The 15,530-nt window shown below is 43.9% G+C and overlaps 9 non-coding genes and 17 pseudogenes across 9 annotated transcripts; all 26 read right to left on the bottom strand.

Annotated features, from left to right (window-relative positions):
• Positions 1-5,847: 5,847 nt before the first annotated feature.
• On the bottom strand, positions 5,848-5,966 carry LOC136732878 (uncharacterized; annotated as a pseudogene).
• A 208-nt stretch (positions 5,967-6,174) lies between these two features.
• On the bottom strand, positions 6,175-6,293 carry LOC136732826 (5S ribosomal RNA). The gene has a single exon (XR_010810066.1). It is a non-coding gene; the product is annotated as a 5S ribosomal RNA (ribosomal RNA).
• Positions 6,294-6,504: 211 nt separating this feature from the next.
• On the bottom strand, positions 6,505-6,623 carry LOC136732959 (uncharacterized; annotated as a pseudogene).
• A 215-nt stretch (positions 6,624-6,838) lies between these two features.
• Positions 6,839-6,957, bottom strand: LOC136732731 (5S ribosomal RNA). Its single transcript, XR_010810012.1, has one exon. It is a non-coding gene; the product is annotated as a 5S ribosomal RNA (ribosomal RNA).
• Positions 6,958-7,180: 223 nt separating this feature from the next.
• Positions 7,181-7,299, bottom strand: LOC136732736 (5S ribosomal RNA). The gene has a single exon (XR_010810016.1). It is a non-coding gene; the product is annotated as a 5S ribosomal RNA (ribosomal RNA).
• Positions 7,300-7,517: 218 nt separating this feature from the next.
• On the bottom strand, positions 7,518-7,636 carry LOC136732846 (uncharacterized; annotated as a pseudogene).
• A 218-nt stretch (positions 7,637-7,854) lies between these two features.
• Positions 7,855-7,973, bottom strand: LOC136733134 (uncharacterized; annotated as a pseudogene).
• A 211-nt stretch (positions 7,974-8,184) lies between these two features.
• On the bottom strand, positions 8,185-8,303 carry LOC136732944 (5S ribosomal RNA). Its single transcript, XR_010810077.1, has one exon. It is a non-coding gene; the product is annotated as a 5S ribosomal RNA (ribosomal RNA).
• A 215-nt stretch (positions 8,304-8,518) lies between these two features.
• On the bottom strand, positions 8,519-8,637 carry LOC136732838 (5S ribosomal RNA). The gene has a single exon (XR_010810067.1). It is a non-coding gene; the product is annotated as a 5S ribosomal RNA (ribosomal RNA).
• A 210-nt stretch (positions 8,638-8,847) lies between these two features.
• LOC136733017 (uncharacterized) lies at positions 8,848-8,966 on the bottom strand (annotated as a pseudogene).
• Positions 8,967-9,187: 221 nt separating this feature from the next.
• LOC136732941 (uncharacterized) lies at positions 9,188-9,306 on the bottom strand (annotated as a pseudogene).
• A 210-nt stretch (positions 9,307-9,516) lies between these two features.
• LOC136732724 (5S ribosomal RNA) lies at positions 9,517-9,635 on the bottom strand. Its single transcript, XR_010810005.1, has one exon. It is a non-coding gene; the product is annotated as a 5S ribosomal RNA (ribosomal RNA).
• A 224-nt stretch (positions 9,636-9,859) lies between these two features.
• Positions 9,860-9,978, bottom strand: LOC136733120 (uncharacterized; annotated as a pseudogene).
• A 544-nt stretch (positions 9,979-10,522) lies between these two features.
• On the bottom strand, positions 10,523-10,641 carry LOC136732801 (uncharacterized; annotated as a pseudogene).
• A 214-nt stretch (positions 10,642-10,855) lies between these two features.
• Positions 10,856-10,974, bottom strand: LOC136732900 (uncharacterized; annotated as a pseudogene).
• Positions 10,975-11,182: 208 nt separating this feature from the next.
• LOC136732782 (uncharacterized) lies at positions 11,183-11,301 on the bottom strand (annotated as a pseudogene).
• A 218-nt stretch (positions 11,302-11,519) lies between these two features.
• On the bottom strand, positions 11,520-11,638 carry LOC136732842 (uncharacterized; annotated as a pseudogene).
• Positions 11,639-11,852: 214 nt separating this feature from the next.
• LOC136733068 (uncharacterized) lies at positions 11,853-11,971 on the bottom strand (annotated as a pseudogene).
• Positions 11,972-12,515: 544 nt separating this feature from the next.
• On the bottom strand, positions 12,516-12,633 carry LOC136732914 (uncharacterized; annotated as a pseudogene).
• A 221-nt stretch (positions 12,634-12,854) lies between these two features.
• Positions 12,855-12,973, bottom strand: LOC136733035 (5S ribosomal RNA). Its single transcript, XR_010810085.1, has one exon. It is a non-coding gene; the product is annotated as a 5S ribosomal RNA (ribosomal RNA).
• Positions 12,974-13,199: 226 nt separating this feature from the next.
• LOC136732811 (uncharacterized) lies at positions 13,200-13,318 on the bottom strand (annotated as a pseudogene).
• A 224-nt stretch (positions 13,319-13,542) lies between these two features.
• LOC136733137 (uncharacterized) lies at positions 13,543-13,661 on the bottom strand (annotated as a pseudogene).
• A 550-nt stretch (positions 13,662-14,211) lies between these two features.
• Positions 14,212-14,329, bottom strand: LOC136732727 (5S ribosomal RNA). The gene has a single exon (XR_010810008.1). It is a non-coding gene; the product is annotated as a 5S ribosomal RNA (ribosomal RNA).
• Positions 14,330-14,549: 220 nt separating this feature from the next.
• On the bottom strand, positions 14,550-14,668 carry LOC136732888 (uncharacterized; annotated as a pseudogene).
• Positions 14,669-14,889: 221 nt separating this feature from the next.
• On the bottom strand, positions 14,890-15,008 carry LOC136732850 (5S ribosomal RNA). The gene has a single exon (XR_010810068.1). It is a non-coding gene; the product is annotated as a 5S ribosomal RNA (ribosomal RNA).
• A 224-nt stretch (positions 15,009-15,232) lies between these two features.
• Positions 15,233-15,351, bottom strand: LOC136733119 (uncharacterized; annotated as a pseudogene).
• Between the last annotated feature and the right edge of the window lie 179 nt (positions 15,352-15,530).

The raw sequence follows: 15,530 nt of genomic DNA on the forward strand, positions 1-15,530 counted from the left end.
CTGTGCAGTTGCGCAGCTGAGGAAATGCATAATGGATGAATGGGGGGAAATCCCACTTGCTAAACTTAACCAAGTGGTGTCTTCAGTGCCCAAGTGCTTAATAAGTGTTATTAAAAGAAAAGGTGATGTTACATAGTGGTAAACAGTCGACTGTCCCAACTTTCTTGGTTTCTTTTCACTGCTAATGAGATGCTGTAGAGTGAGTTAGTTATATTGCTTTCAGGAGCTCTAATCGTATTGATGAGTTCATGCAGCATTTGTAATTGAATTTCAAAAAGAAATCCTTGCTGTCTGGCCTGTGTGTATGAGATGTACTCTGTCAATCTTTGGCTAACAACTGAAACATTGGTAGAACAGAAATGGCAACATAAAAAAGAAAAGTACATTTTAAAAGAGCACATTAAATAGGATGAATATACAGTTTTTTACAATCACTTTGTCACTAATTTCAGAACCTTGATGTCATTTTTCAAAACTCTAGACACAAAACTCAAAACGGTCATCACTTGTAACACAGGCTGTCCAATGTTCAAAACATTGCATTGTGCATTCATATCTTTAAAGAAACCTTGCACTTGCAGACTTGTTGGTTCAAATAATTCATTTATCATGAAATACCATAGTAACATTTATTTAGATCACCCACACAGAAGATACCGATAGTTTCACTGTGTAGTTGTTCGTACAATCATTAAATATTGTAGTACAAAATATGTGATACATGTTTCATTATGGTACTACACATAAATACATCACTGTAAAAGGACTAGTAGAGAGAATACTACAGACACAGTGGAATCATTGAACAAAATCTGAAATGTATTGATGCAATACAATCAAATCACACCATAGGTTTCTTTGAAGCCATGCAACAATAATTAGCTACAAAAAAGAACAAAACTACAGTAAAATGTCAACTGCAGTGTTCCTCAACTGGCTTAGTGTAAAACAAAGGATTGATTACTGTACTTCTGAATTTCCATCAGCCCTGTGTTCAGGTTCAGGTTCTCACAACCATTTTTCACAAGAGGCATCTTGAAACTGAACATACCTGAACATACTCAGTCATCAGCTGCTTCACTCTGTCTGCATTTCTTTCAAAAGGCACACTATACTCTGTGCTACACATTGGTATGCAGTATACAGTCATTTGACAATTGAGAGTAGCCTAATGTTTAGTGCATGCTGAAGACTTGCCGCTTCTCAGTACGGAAATTTCTGATGATTGAGGCTACAGTTGATCCTGAGTTGATTCTGAGGTTTGATTGAATCATTGTAGCTGCCTCAGTCATGGTCATGCCATGATTTACAACATGCTCTACAACTATTTCTCGGATTTCACTGGACACTATTTGCTGTTGCTGCCGCTGTCTGGTCCGTGGCCTTGTCCTCTACCACGTTCCCCCAACACCTCTCAAATGAGGCCCATGGCTGCCTCTCTGGTGAGGCCTAAGCCCTCCTCTATGACGAGGCCCACGACCACCTCTCAGAAGGGGTGCATGTCCCCTTCCATTCCTTTGACCACCACGTCTTCCTCCTCCCACTGCTTGACCTCTATTGTGACCTGGATGACTTGCCGGCTCCATGTTATCACTGTGTTGCTGGGGTGGATAGCACTCATTTCACTCGATACTCGTACCACAATGTGAAATCAATCATCAATAACCAGTTGGCAGTATTGGAAAAGCAATTACAAGGGCCTGCATACATACAGTAATGTCAAATCTGATGTGGAAGAACAATCATCTTCAACCAGGTTGGAGCGTTAGTTGCAATGCCTTTAATACACGCAGCGTGGAGAGGAACAGTGACTCAAGTAGATCCCAAAGTCGCTCTGCCTTCATTTTAACAGTCAGAGCTTTTATACACAAAAATCAAAGAGCTGGTTATAATCAGAAAGTCATTACTATGTTATCTTAAAAGTTAGCTAAGCAGAATTCATATCATTATAGGACAGAGTTCATAGATCAACACATGGATTAGGGAGCAGGCACTTCAATCATACTGTTTGACATTGTCTCCAAGATTCTCATCGTAAATAACAAACAGAAATCAAACTACCTTCTGGCCTGACCTTCTAGCTTGACCTTATCTTTCTTAAGTATACAAGAGAGAAAAACAGGTATTAGAGAAAAAATTTCTAACTTTCCTTCCACACTGCAAACATGGTGTGGAAAAGTGCTACATGATGATGAATGATGATGAAATATTACATCCATAGATAATGTAGTCCAACTGGTTCATGCTCCTCGTTTATTGATGTCAATGGATCTCATTATCCTGAAACTTTCATGATCGAAACATGGAATATTGTTTGTCAGTTTCCATAAAATTATGCATTAAGAGTAATGCAACAGTCACTTATCATTTTGAGCAGCTGTATCAATTGATAGTTAGATCTTTGTAATGAAATGAATAGACAGTGATCTCAGATGTAATGTGTGAATTGCATTTTGAAATGGTAATACTTTGATGTTAAGTTGTGTCATTTTAGTTCAATGAACAAATGATCTGAGGTTGATGTGTATTGTATCCAAGCAATTGTAAAAAAGTGTTAGAGTTTTGAAAAATGTGCATTTTGATCATCGGGTGTGAGTTTAGTGTCTAGAGTTTTGAAAAATGACATCAAGATTCTGAAATGAGTGCCAAAGTGATTGTAAAAAAGTGTAATATCAGGGGACAGTGGCTATTAGTGATCTGGCCTTCCGTGGCCTCTGTATTAATGTAACAGGTCACATTGTATGTGTACACTGATACTTGATAGTATAATATAGTACAAGTAAAAAACATACATAGGTATCATAGAAGTATTTTGCAGAAATGATTATGGATAGTTATCAAAATGGAGAGGAAATGCTAAATCCAGTCTCCCCAGGCTGAGCTTCTATTGCTGCACCTGCTGGCCCCACTATATGGATAGAGCCACACCAAGTACAAGAGTCTCCCCATTGCTATTTATATCTCCCTATCCAGTCTTCTATAGGTGTCAGGGTGGGGTGCCTATTCCCCTGCATGCTTTGAAACCTATAGCACCTGGGACGCACACTTGGGATCCGGTTCCTCTGCCCCTCACATACACATGAGGAATCCTAGGTGCTCAACACGTCATACTGTCTCTTTCATCTCATGTGTAAACTATGGACAAATACATGACTAAACGTGTTTAGTTGCTTTTCCCAGAATGCTTTGCGCAATATGCAAATAACGGGGACTATGATTGGCTCCCTGACATTACCCACACTGCGACTGATGCTACCCATTTCACTACCCAACAAAGACCCATAATATGCGTGTGTCTGTCTGTCTGTCTGTCAAAGTATGTGTGTGTGTGTCTGTGTGTGTCTGTGTCTGTCTGTCTGTGTGTGAAAGTGTGTGTGTGTCTGTCTGTCTGTCTGTCATGTAACTTGCACATCTGTGAGGGCACCACTAATGCAGAAAGAGATGTACACATATTGTTTATTTTCCATATATATGTATGTATGTATGTATGCATGTCCAATTGCTTTGACAATACAAATGAATTGAATTGAGAGGGAGAGAGAGAGAGTAAGAGAGAGAGAGAGAGACAGACAGACAGAGACACACACACACACACACACACACACACACACACAGAGAGCCAGCCAGCCAGCTCAGCGATGACATGACGAGCCTCTCTCAGCTTACTGCTATGACATCACAGAGCACGTACATTCCGTTTAACAAATCGTTAAACAAAAAAGGTTATAAACACATTGACTACAATACCGGTTAGTAAGACGAAGGTGAGTCTCTCGTTAGTATTATTAGTCAGACATTAAATAACTACGCAGGTTAGTATTTATGTCAGGTAACTTCTCGTTATATATATATCAGTCTCATTTACGTTTAGGTGCCAAGAAAGATCCTATTTGTTACCACAATTTCCCTTAACTGATTATTATTCAATGATTAAGGATAGGCAGGGCCACCAATAATCTAATGTCTATTAACTTGTGTCAATTTCAGACTAAACAGTTAAACAGGAATGAGAAGATATTTCTCGGCGTTGACAGATTTTATTTCTAAAATTATCAACAAAACAGTTTAATGCAACTCACATTTATATTTAAGAAAACTAAATGATATTACACATTCTAGAGTTATGAATCACAGATTAACATTTCTAATTGATTTCTCAAATGTCATGAATCACAAACTCCAAACTGTTAAACTTATGTGAACTTCGTCGCAGAGAGGCCTCTCTGGCTTCGGGCTCAGATAACAGCACACGGCACGAGGTCCGTGTGGTTTGGAACAAAGGCAGTCCGGTTCGGCTTTGTGCAAGAACTTCCACTCAGTCGATGCACCTGGAAGTTGGGGTTTCGCGAATGTAGAGTCTTTTCCAAACAGATTTTCCATTGGTTTGAAGGCTCCAAGGTTGTGCACAAAATCTTCTTTGTAAGCATGGTTCCACCGTAGTTACTTGAAGACGAAGTCTTTGAGGAAAGCAGGGCCCTGTTTGTTCCAAGGGTCAAGTTTCTTAAAACTCAAATAGCTATTTAAGTGACTGACACTTTCGTATTCAGTCGACTTAGTCAATTGTCCAGCTGTAAAACTCCACTGATCAGGTGGGTCTGTGAAGTTATTTATTTAATAAAGTCCTTTAAAAGAATTCTTCGTACGGCTCAATCTCCTTCTCCCAGTTTAACTCTTCTGTTGCCGGCAAAGACTTGGTTGGTTTCTGATTCTGGTTCTGGCAACAGAGCTACAGGTTGAGCTGTGGCAGCGAGTTTCTGGTTCAGGTGAGAGAGAGAGAGAGAGAAAGACTGTCCGCTGTTCCTTATAGTCTGTCAGATCAGTAGGTGATTGGTCCCTGAGTTCTTGAGATTGGATTTCGGTTTCAGCCCCCAGTGTCCTATTGGAGGGAGGCTTTATTTATGACTGATGTCAATCCATGCCATCTTTTGGAAATGCCGGTTGGCCTGGGTTCGTAGCTCTATGTCGGGATTTCGGCTCTCATCCACTTCAAAGAGTTTTTATCACCTACAGGCCCCTTTCTCCAGACATCTCATAGCAGAATTCCAAACTATTTGGCCTCTTCTCGGTGCCATCCTCCCCAAAACTGTCACTTTGATGCAAACCAGTTCCAAGCTGATGAGCTAAGGAAATCTGATAACTTTGGGGGGGGAGAGGTCTTCTTTAGATCAGTGCTTCAGCTCAGAGCCCAAATGCTCTTATCCAAATACACCCAACATAACGCTACATATGTATGTATGTATGTATATATGTGTAGAAGGAAAATTAGAAATTATTTTCTTACACCTGTTTTTCTCTCTTGTATACTTAAGAAAGATACGGTCAAGCTAGAAGGTCAGCCCAGAAGATAGTTTGATTTCTGTTTGTTATTTATGATGAGAACCTTGGAGACATTGTCAAACGGTATGACCTATGAACTCTGTTCTATAATGATATATGTTCTGCTTAGTTAGCCTTTAAGATAACATAGTAATGACTTTCTAGCATGTATGGATGTATGTATGTATGTATATATATATATATATATATATATATGTATGTATGTATGTCCAATTGCTTTGACAATACAAATGAATTGAATTGAGAGGAAGAGAGAGAGAGAGAGAGAGAGAGAAAGAGAGAGAGAGAGACAGACAGACAGACAGCTCAGCGATGACATCACGAGCCTCTCTCAGCTGACTGCTATGACATCACAGAGCACGTACATTCCGTTGCTTGTCGTCTGTCAACCACTCAGTCACTGCTAGCCAGACTGTCCCTAAGACAAAGTGTACAATACTTCAATTATATCTCCTCCAGACAGATAAAGAGTATTAAGAGCTACGATGAAGTTACCAAGGAGACGTAAAAAGCTTGCATCACCTGGTATTTCCTGGAGGTCACCCATCCAAGTACTAACCAGGCCCTGGCCCGTTTAGTTTCCAAGGTCTGACGAGATCGGGCACGTTCAGGACGGTGTGGCCGCAAGCCGAGATGCCTGGCTGCATGATGTCTCTTAAAGGCTGGCGGGTATTGACGGAACTGCCAGCAGAAAAAAAAGAAAAATAAAGGGAAATATACCAGTGCAGCAAAGGGTGTTGAAAGTAGCCGGGTACGTGTACAATTCTTCAATTATATCTCCTGGAGACAGAAAGAGAGTATTAAGAGCTACGATTAAGTTACCCAGGAGACGTAAAAAGCTTGCAGCACCTGGTATTTCTAGGAGGTCTCCCATCCAAGTACTGACCAGGCCCTGCCCCGTTTAGCTTCCGAGATCTGACGAGATCGGGCGCGTTCAGGATGGTGTGGCCGCAAGCCGAAAGGCCTGGCTGCATGATGTCTCTTAAAGGTTGGCGGGTATTGACGGAACTTCCAGCAAAAAAAAAAAAAGAAAAATGGATGGAAAAATATCAGTGCAGCAAAGGGTGTTGAAAGTAGCCGGGTACGTGTACAATTCTTCAATTATATCTCCTCCAGACAGAAAGAGAGTATTAAGAGCTACGATAAAGTTACCCAGGAGACGTAAAAAGCTTGCAGCACCTGGTATTTCTAGGAGGTCTCCCATCCAAGTACTAACCAGGCCCTGCCCCGTTTAGCTTCCGGGATCTGATGAGATCGGTCGCGCTCTGGACGGTGTGGTCGCAAGCAAGAGGCCTGGCTGCATGATGTCTCTTAAAGGCTGGAGGGTATTGACGGAACTTCCAGCAAAATAAAAAAGAAAAAAGAAGAATGGAGGGAAAAATATCAGTGCAGCAAAGGATGTTGAAAGTAGCCGGGTACGTGTACAATTCTTCAATTATATCTCCTCCAGACAGAAAGAGAGTATTAAGAGCTACGATGAAATTACCCAAGTGATGTAAAAAGCTTGCAGCACCTGGTATTTCCAGGAGGTCTCCCATCTAAGTACTGACCAGGCCCTGCCCCGTTTAGCTTCCAAGATCTGACGAGATCGGGCGCATTCAGGACGGTGTGGCCACAAGCCGAGACGCCTGGCTGCATGATGTCTCTTAAAGGCTGGCGGGTATTGACGGAATTTCCAGCAAAAAAAAAAAAAAAAAAAAAAATAGAAAAATGGAGGGAAAAATATCAGTGCAGGAAAGGGTGTTGAAAGTAGCCGGGTACGTGTACAATTCTTCAATTATATCTCCTCCAGACAGAAAGAGAGTATAAAGAGCTATGATGAAGTTACCCAAGTGACGAAAAAAGCTTGCAGCACCTGGTATTTCTAGGAGGTCACCCATCCAAGTACTGACCAGGCCCTGCCCCGTTCAGCTTCCGAGATCTGACGAGATCGGGCGCATTCAGGACGGTGTGGCCGCAAGCAAGAGGCCTGGCTGCATGATGTCTCTTAAAGGCTGGAGGGTATTGACGGAACTTCCAGCAAAAAAAAAAAAAAAAAAAATAGAAAAATGGAGGGAAAAATATCAGTGCAGCAAAGGGTGTTGAAAGTAGCCGGGTACATGTACAATTCTTCAATTATATCTCCTCCAGACAGAAAGAGAGAATTAAGAGCTGCGATAAAGTTACCCAGGAGACGTAAAAGCTTGCAACACCAGGTATTTCCAGGAGGTCTCCCATCCAAGTACTGACCAGGTCCTGCCCCGTTTAGCGTCCGAGATCTTACGAGATCGGGCGCGTTCAGGACGGTGTGGCCACAAGCCAAGAGACCTGGCTGCATGATGTCTCTTAAAGGCTGGCAAGTATTGACGGAACTTCCAGCAAAAAAAAAAAAAAAAAAATAGAAAAAGGGAGGGAAAAATATCAGTGCAGCAAAGGGTGTTGAAAGTAGCCGGGTACATGTACAATTCTTCAATTATATCTCCTCCAGACAGATAGAGAGTATTAAGAGCTACGATAAAGTTACCCAGGAGACGTAAAAGCTTGCAGCACGAGGTATTTCCAGGAGGTCTCACATTCATGTACTGACCAGGTCCTGCCCCGTTTAGCATCCGAGATCTGACAAGATCGGGCGCGTTCAGGATGGTGTGGCCGCAAGCCGAGATGCCTGGCTGCATCATGTCTCTTAAAGGCTGGCGGGTATTGACGGAACTGCCAGCAAAAAAAAAAAAAGAAAAATAGAGGGAAAAATATCAGTGCAGCAAAGGGTGTTGAAAGTAGCCTAGTACGTGTACAATTCTTCAATTATATCTCCTGGAGACAGAAAGAGAGTATTAAGAGCTACGATGAAGTTACCCAGGAGACGTAAAAGGCTTGCAGCACCTGGTATTACTAGGAGGTCTCCCATCCAAGTACTGACCAGGCCCTGCCCCGTTTAGCTTCCGAGATCTGACGAGATCGGGCGCATTCAGGACGGTGTGGCCGCAAGCCGAGAGGCCTGGCTGCATGATGTCTGTTAAAGGTTGGCGGGTATTGACGGAACTTCCAGCAAAAAAAAAAAAAAAAAGAAAAATGGATGGAAAAATATCAGTGCAGCAAAGGGTGTTGACAGTAGCTGGGTACGTGTACAATACTTTAATTATATCTCCTGGAGACAGATAGAGAGTATTAAGAGCTACGATGAAGTTACCCAGGAGACGTAAAAAGCTTGCAGCACCTGGTATTTCTAGGAGGTCTCCCATCCAAGTACTGACCAGGCCCTGCCCCGTTTAGCTTCCGAGATCTGACGAGATCGGGCGCGTTCAGGATGGTGTGGCCGCAAGCCGAGATGCCTGGCTGCATGATGTCTCTTAAAGGCTGGCGGGTATTGACGGAACTGCCAGCGAAAAAAAAAAAGAAAAATAGAGGGAAAAATACCAGTGCAGCAAAGGGTGTTGAAAGTAGCCGGGTACGTGTACAATTCTTCAATTATATCTTCTCCAGACATAAAGAGAGTATTAAGAGCTACGATGAAGTTCCCCAGGAGATGTAAAAAGCTGGCAGCACCTGGTATTTCCAGGAGGTCTCACATTTAAGTACTGACCAGGTCCTGCCCCGTTTAGCTTCCGAGATCTGACAAGATCGGGCGCGTTCAGGACGGTGTGGCCGCAAGCCGAGATGTCTGGCTGCATGATGTCTCTTAAAGGCTGGCGGGTATTGACGGAATTTCCAGCAAAAAAAAAATAAAAAAAAAATAGAAAAATGCAGGGAAAAATATCAGTGCAGGAAAGGGTGTTGAAAGTAGCCGGGTAAGTGTACAATTCTTCAATTATATCTCCTGGAGACAGAAAGAGAGTATTAAGAGCTACGATGAAGTTACCCAGGAGACGTAAAAAGCTTGCAGCAGCTGGTATTTCTAGGAGGTCTCCCATCCAAGTACTGACCAGGCCCTGCCCGGTTTAGCTTCCGAGATCTGACGAGATCGGGCGCATTCAGGACGGTGTGGCCACAAGTCCAAAGGCCTGGCTGCATGATGTCTCTTAAAGGCTGGCGGGTATTGACGGAACTGCCAGCAAAAAAAAAAAAGAAAAATAGAGGGAAATATACCAGTGCAGCAACGGGGGTTGAAAGTAGCCGGGTACGTGTACAATTCTTCAATTATATCTCCTGGAGACAGAAAGAGAGTATTAAGAGCTACGATGAAGTTACCCAGGAGACGTAAAAAGCTTGCAGCACCTGGTATTTCTAGGAGGTCTCCCATCCAAGTACTGACCAGGCCCTGCCCCGTTTAGCTTCCGAGATCTAACGAGATCGGGCGCATTCAGGACGGTGTGGCCACAAGCCGAAAGGCCTGGCTGCATGATGTCTCTTAAAGGTTGGCGGGTATTGACGGAACTTCCAGCAAAAAAAAAAAAGAAAAAAAGAAAAAAGAAAAATGGATGGAAAAATATCAGTGCAGCAAAGGGTGTTGACAGTAGCTGGATACGTGTACAATACTTCAATTATATCTCCTCCAGACAGAGAGAGAGTATTAAGAGCTACGATAAAGTTACCCAGGAGACGTAAAAGCTTGTAGCACTAGGTATTTCCAGGAGGTTTCACATTCATGTACTGACCAGGTCCTGCCCCGTTTAGCTTCCGAGATCTGACGAGATCGGGCGTGTTCAGGATGGTGTGGCCGCAAGCCGAGATGCCTGGCTGCATGATGTCTCTTAAAGGCTGGCGGGTATTGACGGAACTGCCAGCAAAAAAAAAAAAGAAAAATAGAGGGAAATATACCAGTGCAGCAAAGGGTGTTGAAAGTAGCCGGGTACGTGTACAATTCTTCAATTATATCTCCTGCAGACTGAAAGAGAGTATTAAGAGCTACGATAAAGTTACCCAGGAGACGTAAAAGCTTGCAGCACCTGGTATTTCCAGGAGGTCTCACATTCAAGTACTGACAAGGTCCTGCCCCGTTTAGCTTCCGAGATCTGACGATATCATGCGCATTCAGGACGGTGTGGCCGAAAGCCGAGAGGCCCGGCTGCATGATGTCTCTTTAAGGCTGGCGGGTATTGACGGAACTTCCAGCCAAAAAAAAAAGAAAAAAGAAAAATGGAGGGAAAAATATCAGTGCAGCAAAGGGTTTTGAAAGTAGCCGGGTACGTGTACAATTCTTCAATAATATCTCCTGGAGACAGAAAGAGAGTATTAAGAGCTACGATGAAGTTACCCAGGAGACGTAAAAAGCTTGCAGCACCTGGTATTTCTAGGAGGTCTCCCATCCAAGTACTGACCAGGCCCTGCCCCGTTTAGCTTCCGAGATCTGACGAGATCGGGCGCATTCAGGACGGTGAGGCCACAAGTCAAAAGGCCTGGCTGCATGATGTCTCTTAAAGGTTGGCGGGTATTGACGGAACTTCCAGCAAAAAAAAAAAAAAAAAGAAAAATGGATGGAAAAATATCAGTGCAGCAAAGGGTGTTGACAGTAGCTGGGTACGTGTACAATACTTCAATTATATCTCCTCCAGACAGATAGAGAGTATTAAGAGCTACGATAAAGTTACCCAGGAGACGTAAAAGCTTGCAGCACCAGGTATTTCCAGGAGGTCTCACATTCATGTACTGACCAGGTCCTGCCCCGTTTAGCTTCCGAGATCTGACGAGATCGGGCGCGTTCAGGATGGTGTGGCCGCAAGCCGAGATGCCTGGCTGCATGATGTCTCTTAAAGGCTGGCAGGTATTGACGGAACTGCCAGCAGAAAAAAAAGAAAAATAAAGGGAAATATACCAGTGCAGCAAAGGGTGTTGAAAGTAGCCGGGTACGTGTACAATTCTTCAATTATATCTCCTGGAGACAGAAAGAGAGTATTAAGAGCTACGATGAAGTTACCCAGGAGACGTAAAAAGCTTGCACCACCTGGTATTTCTAGGAGGTCTCCCATCCAAGTACTGACCAGGCCCTGCCCCGATTAGCTTCCGAGATCTGACGAGATCGGGCGCGTTCAGGATGGTGTGGCCGCAAGCCGAGATGTCTGGCTGCATGATGTCTCTTAAAGGCTAGCGGGTATTGACGGAATTTCCAGCAAAAAAAAAAAAAAAAAAAAGAAAAATGGAGGGAAAAATATCAGTGCAGGAAAAGGTGTTGAAAGTAGCCGGGTACGTGTACAATTCTTCAATTATATCTCCTGGAGACAGAAAGAGAGTATTAAGAGCTACGATGAAGTTACCCAGGAGACGTAAAAAGCTTACAGCACCTGGTATTTCTAGGAGGTCTCCCATCTAAGTACTGACCAGGCCCTGCCCCGTTTAGCTTCCGAGATCTGACGAGATCGGGCGCATTCAGGACGGTGTGGCCACAAGTCAAAAGGCCTGGCTGCATGATGTCTCTTAAAGGTTGGCGGGTATTGACGGAACTTCCAGCAAAAAAAAAAAAAAAAAGAAAAATGGATGGAAAAATATCAGTGCAGCAAAGGGTGTTGACAGTAGCTGGGTACGTGTACAATACTTCAATTATATCTCCTCCAGACAGAGAGAGAGTATTAAGAGCTACGATAAAGTTACCCAGGAGACGAAAAAGCTTGCAGCACTAGGTATTTCCAGGAGGTCTCACTTTCATGTACTGACCAGGTCCTACCCCGTTTAGCTTCCGAGATCTGACGAGATCGGGCGTGTTCAGGATGGTGTGGCCGCAAGCCGAGATGCCTGGCTGCATGATGTCTCTTAAAGGCTGGCGGGTATTGACGGAACTGCCAGCAAAAAAAAAAAAGAAAAATAGAGGGAAATATACCAGTGCAGCAAAGGGTGTTGAAAGTAGCCGGGTACGTGTACAATTCTTCAATTATATCTCCTGCAGACTGAAAGAGAGTATTAAGAGCTACGATAAAGTTACCCAGGAGACGTAAAAGCTTGCAGCACCTGGTATTTCCAGGAGGTCTCACATTCAAGTACTGACAAGGTCCTGCCCCGTTTAGCTTCCGAGATCTGACGATATCATGCGCATTCAGGACGGTGTGGCCGAAAGCCGAGAGGCCCGGCTGCATGATGTCTCTTTAAGGCTGGCGGGTATTGACGGAACTTCCAGCCAAAAAAAAAAGAAAAAAGAAAAATGGAGGGAAAAATATCAGTGCAGCAAAGGGTTTTGAAAGTAGCCGGGTACGTGTACAATTCTTCAATGATATCTCCTACAGACTGAAAGAGAGTATTAAGACCTATGATAAAGTTACTTAGGAGACGTAAAAAGCTTGCAGCACCTGGTATTTCCAGGAGGTCACCCATCCAAGTACTGACCAGGCCCTGCCTCGTTAGCTTCCTAGATCTGATGAGATCGGGCGCGTTCAGGACGGTGTGGCCGCAAGCCAAGAGACCTGGCTGCATGATGTCTCTTAAAGGCTGGCGGGTATTGACGGAACTTCCAGCAAAAAATAAAAAATAAATAAATAGAAAAATGAAGGGAAAAATATCAGTGCAGCACAGGGTGTTGAAAGTAGCCGGGTACATGTACAATTCTTCAATTATATCTCCTGGAGACAGAAAGAGAGTATTAAGAGCTACGATGAAGTTACCCAGGAGACGTAAAAAGCTTGCAGCACCTGGTATTTCTAGGAGGTCTCCCATCCAAGTACTGACCAGGCCCTGCCCCGTTTAGCTTCCGAGATCTGACGAGATCGGGCGCATTCAGGACGGTGTGGCCACAAGCCAAAAGGCCTGGCTGCATGATGTCTCTTAAAGGTTGGCGGGTATTGACGGAACTTCCAGCAAAAAATAAAAATAAAAAAAAGAAAAAAGAAAAATGGATGGAAAAATATCAGTGCAGCAAAGGGTGTTGACAGTAGCCGGGTACGTGTACAATTCTTCAATTATATCTCCTGGAGACAGAAAGAGAGTATTAAGAGCTACGATGAAGTTACCCAGGAGTCATAAAAAGCTTGCAGCACCTGGTATTTCTAGGAGGTCTCCCATCCAAGTACTGACCAGGCCCTGCCCCGTTTAGCTTCCGAGATCTGACGAGATCGGGCGCGTTCAGGATGGTGTGGCCAAAAGCCGAAAGGCCTGGCTGCATGATGTCTCTTAAAGGTTGGCGGGTATTGACGGAACTTCCAGCAAAAAAAAAAAAGAAAAAAAGAAAAAAGAAAAATGGATGGAAAAATATCAGTGCAGCAAAGGGTGTTGACAATAGCTGGATACGTGTACAATACTTCAATTATATCTCCTCCAGACAGAGAGAGAGTATTAAGAGCTACGATAAAGTTACCCAGGAGACGTAAAAGCTTGCAGCACTAGGTATTTCCAGGAGGTCTCACTTTCATGTACAGACCAGGTCCTGCCCCGTTTAGCTTCCGAGATCTGACGAGATCGGGCGCGTTTAGGATGGTGTGGCCGCAAGCCGAGAGGCCTGGCTGCATGATGTCTCTTAAAGGTTGGCGGGTATTGACGGAACTTCCAGCAAAAAAAAAAAAAAAAAAGAAAAATGGATGGAAAAATATCAGTGCAGCAAATGGTGTTGACAGTAGCTGGGTACGTGTACAATACTTCAATTATATCTCCTCCAGACAGATAGAGAGTATTAAGAGCTACGATAAAGTTACCCAGGAGACGTAAAAGCTTGCAGCACCAGGTATTTCCAGGAGGTGTCACATTCATGTACTGACCAGGTCCTGCCCCGTTTAGCTTCCGAGATCTGACGATATCATGCGCGTTTAGGACGGTGTGGCCGAAAGCCGAGAGGCCCGGCTGCATGATGTCTCTTTAAGGCTGGCGGGTATTGACGGAACTTCCAGCAAAAAAAAAAAGAAAAAAGAAAAATGGAGGGAAAAATATCAGTGCAGCAAAGGGTTTTGAAAGTAGCCGGGTACGTGTACAATTCTTCAATAATATCTCCTACAGACTGAAAGAGAGTATTAAGAGCTATGATGAAGTTACCCAGGAGACGTAAAAAGCTTGCAGCACCTGGTATTTCCAGGAGGTCACCCATCCAAGTACTGACCAGGCCCTGCCCCGTTAGCTTCCGAGATCTGACGAGATCGGGCGCGTTCAGGACGGTGTGGCCGCAAGCCAAGAGGCCTGGCTGCATGATGTCTCTTAAAGGCTGGCGGGTATTGACGGAACTTCCAGCAAAAAAAAAAAAAAAAAAAAAAGGAAAATGGAGGGAAAAATATCAGTGCAGCAAAGGCTGTTGAAAGTAGCCGGGTACGTGTACAATCCTTCAATTATATCTCCTCCAGACAGATAGAGAGTATTAAGAGCTACGATGAAGTTTCCCAGGAGACGTAAAAAGCTTGTAGCACCTGGTATTTCCAGGAGGTCTCCCATCCAAGTACTGACCAGGCCCTGCCCCGTTTAGCTTCCGAGATCTGACGAGATCGGGCGTGTTCAGGACGGTGCGGCCGGAAGCCAAGAGGCCTGGCTGCATGATGTCTCTTAAAGGCTGGCGGGTATTGACGGAACTTCCAGCAAAAAATAAAAAATAAATAAATAGAAAAATGGAGGGAAAAATATCAGTGCAGGACAGGGTGTTGAAAGTAGCCGGGTACGTGTACAATTCTTCAATTATATCTCCTGGAGACAGAAAGAGAGTATTAAGAGCTACGATGAAGTTACCCAGGAGACGTAAAAAGCTTGCAGCACCTGGTATTTCTAGGAGGTCTCCCATCCAAGTACTGACCAGGCCCTGCCCCGTTTAGCTTCCGAGATCTGACGAGATCGGGCGCGTTCAGGATGGTGTGGCCGCAAGCCGAAAGGCCTGGCTGCATGATGTCTCTTAAAGGTTGGCGGGTATTGACGGAACTTCCAGCAAAAAAAAAAAAGAAAAAAACAAAAAAGAAAAATGGATGGAAAAATATCAGTGCAGCAAAGGGTGTTGACAGTAGCTGGATACGTGTACAATACTTCAATTATATCTCCTCCAGACAGAGAGAGAGTATTAAAAGCTACGATAAAGTTACCCAGGAGACGAAAAAGCTTGCAGCACTAGGTATTTCCAGGAGGTCTCACTTTCATGTACTGACCAGGTCCTACCCCGTTTAGCTTCCGAGATCTGACAAGATCGGGCGCGTTCAGGACGGTGTGGCCGCAAGCCAAGAGGCCTGGCTGCATGATGTCTCTTAAAGGCCGGCGGGTATTGACGGAACTTCCAGCAAAAAAAAAAAAAAAAAAAAATGGAAAATGGAGGGAAAAATATCAGTGCAGCAAAGGCTGTTGAAAGTAGCCGGGTACGTGTACAATACTTCAATTATATCTCCTCCAGACAGATAGAG

Source organism: Amia ocellicauda, unplaced genomic scaffold (genome assembly GCF_036373705.1).
Source record: "Amia ocellicauda isolate fAmiCal2 unplaced genomic scaffold, fAmiCal2.hap1 HAP1_SCAFFOLD_35, whole genome shotgun sequence".
NCBI lineage: Eukaryota > Metazoa > Chordata > Actinopteri > Amiiformes > Amiidae > Amia > Amia ocellicauda.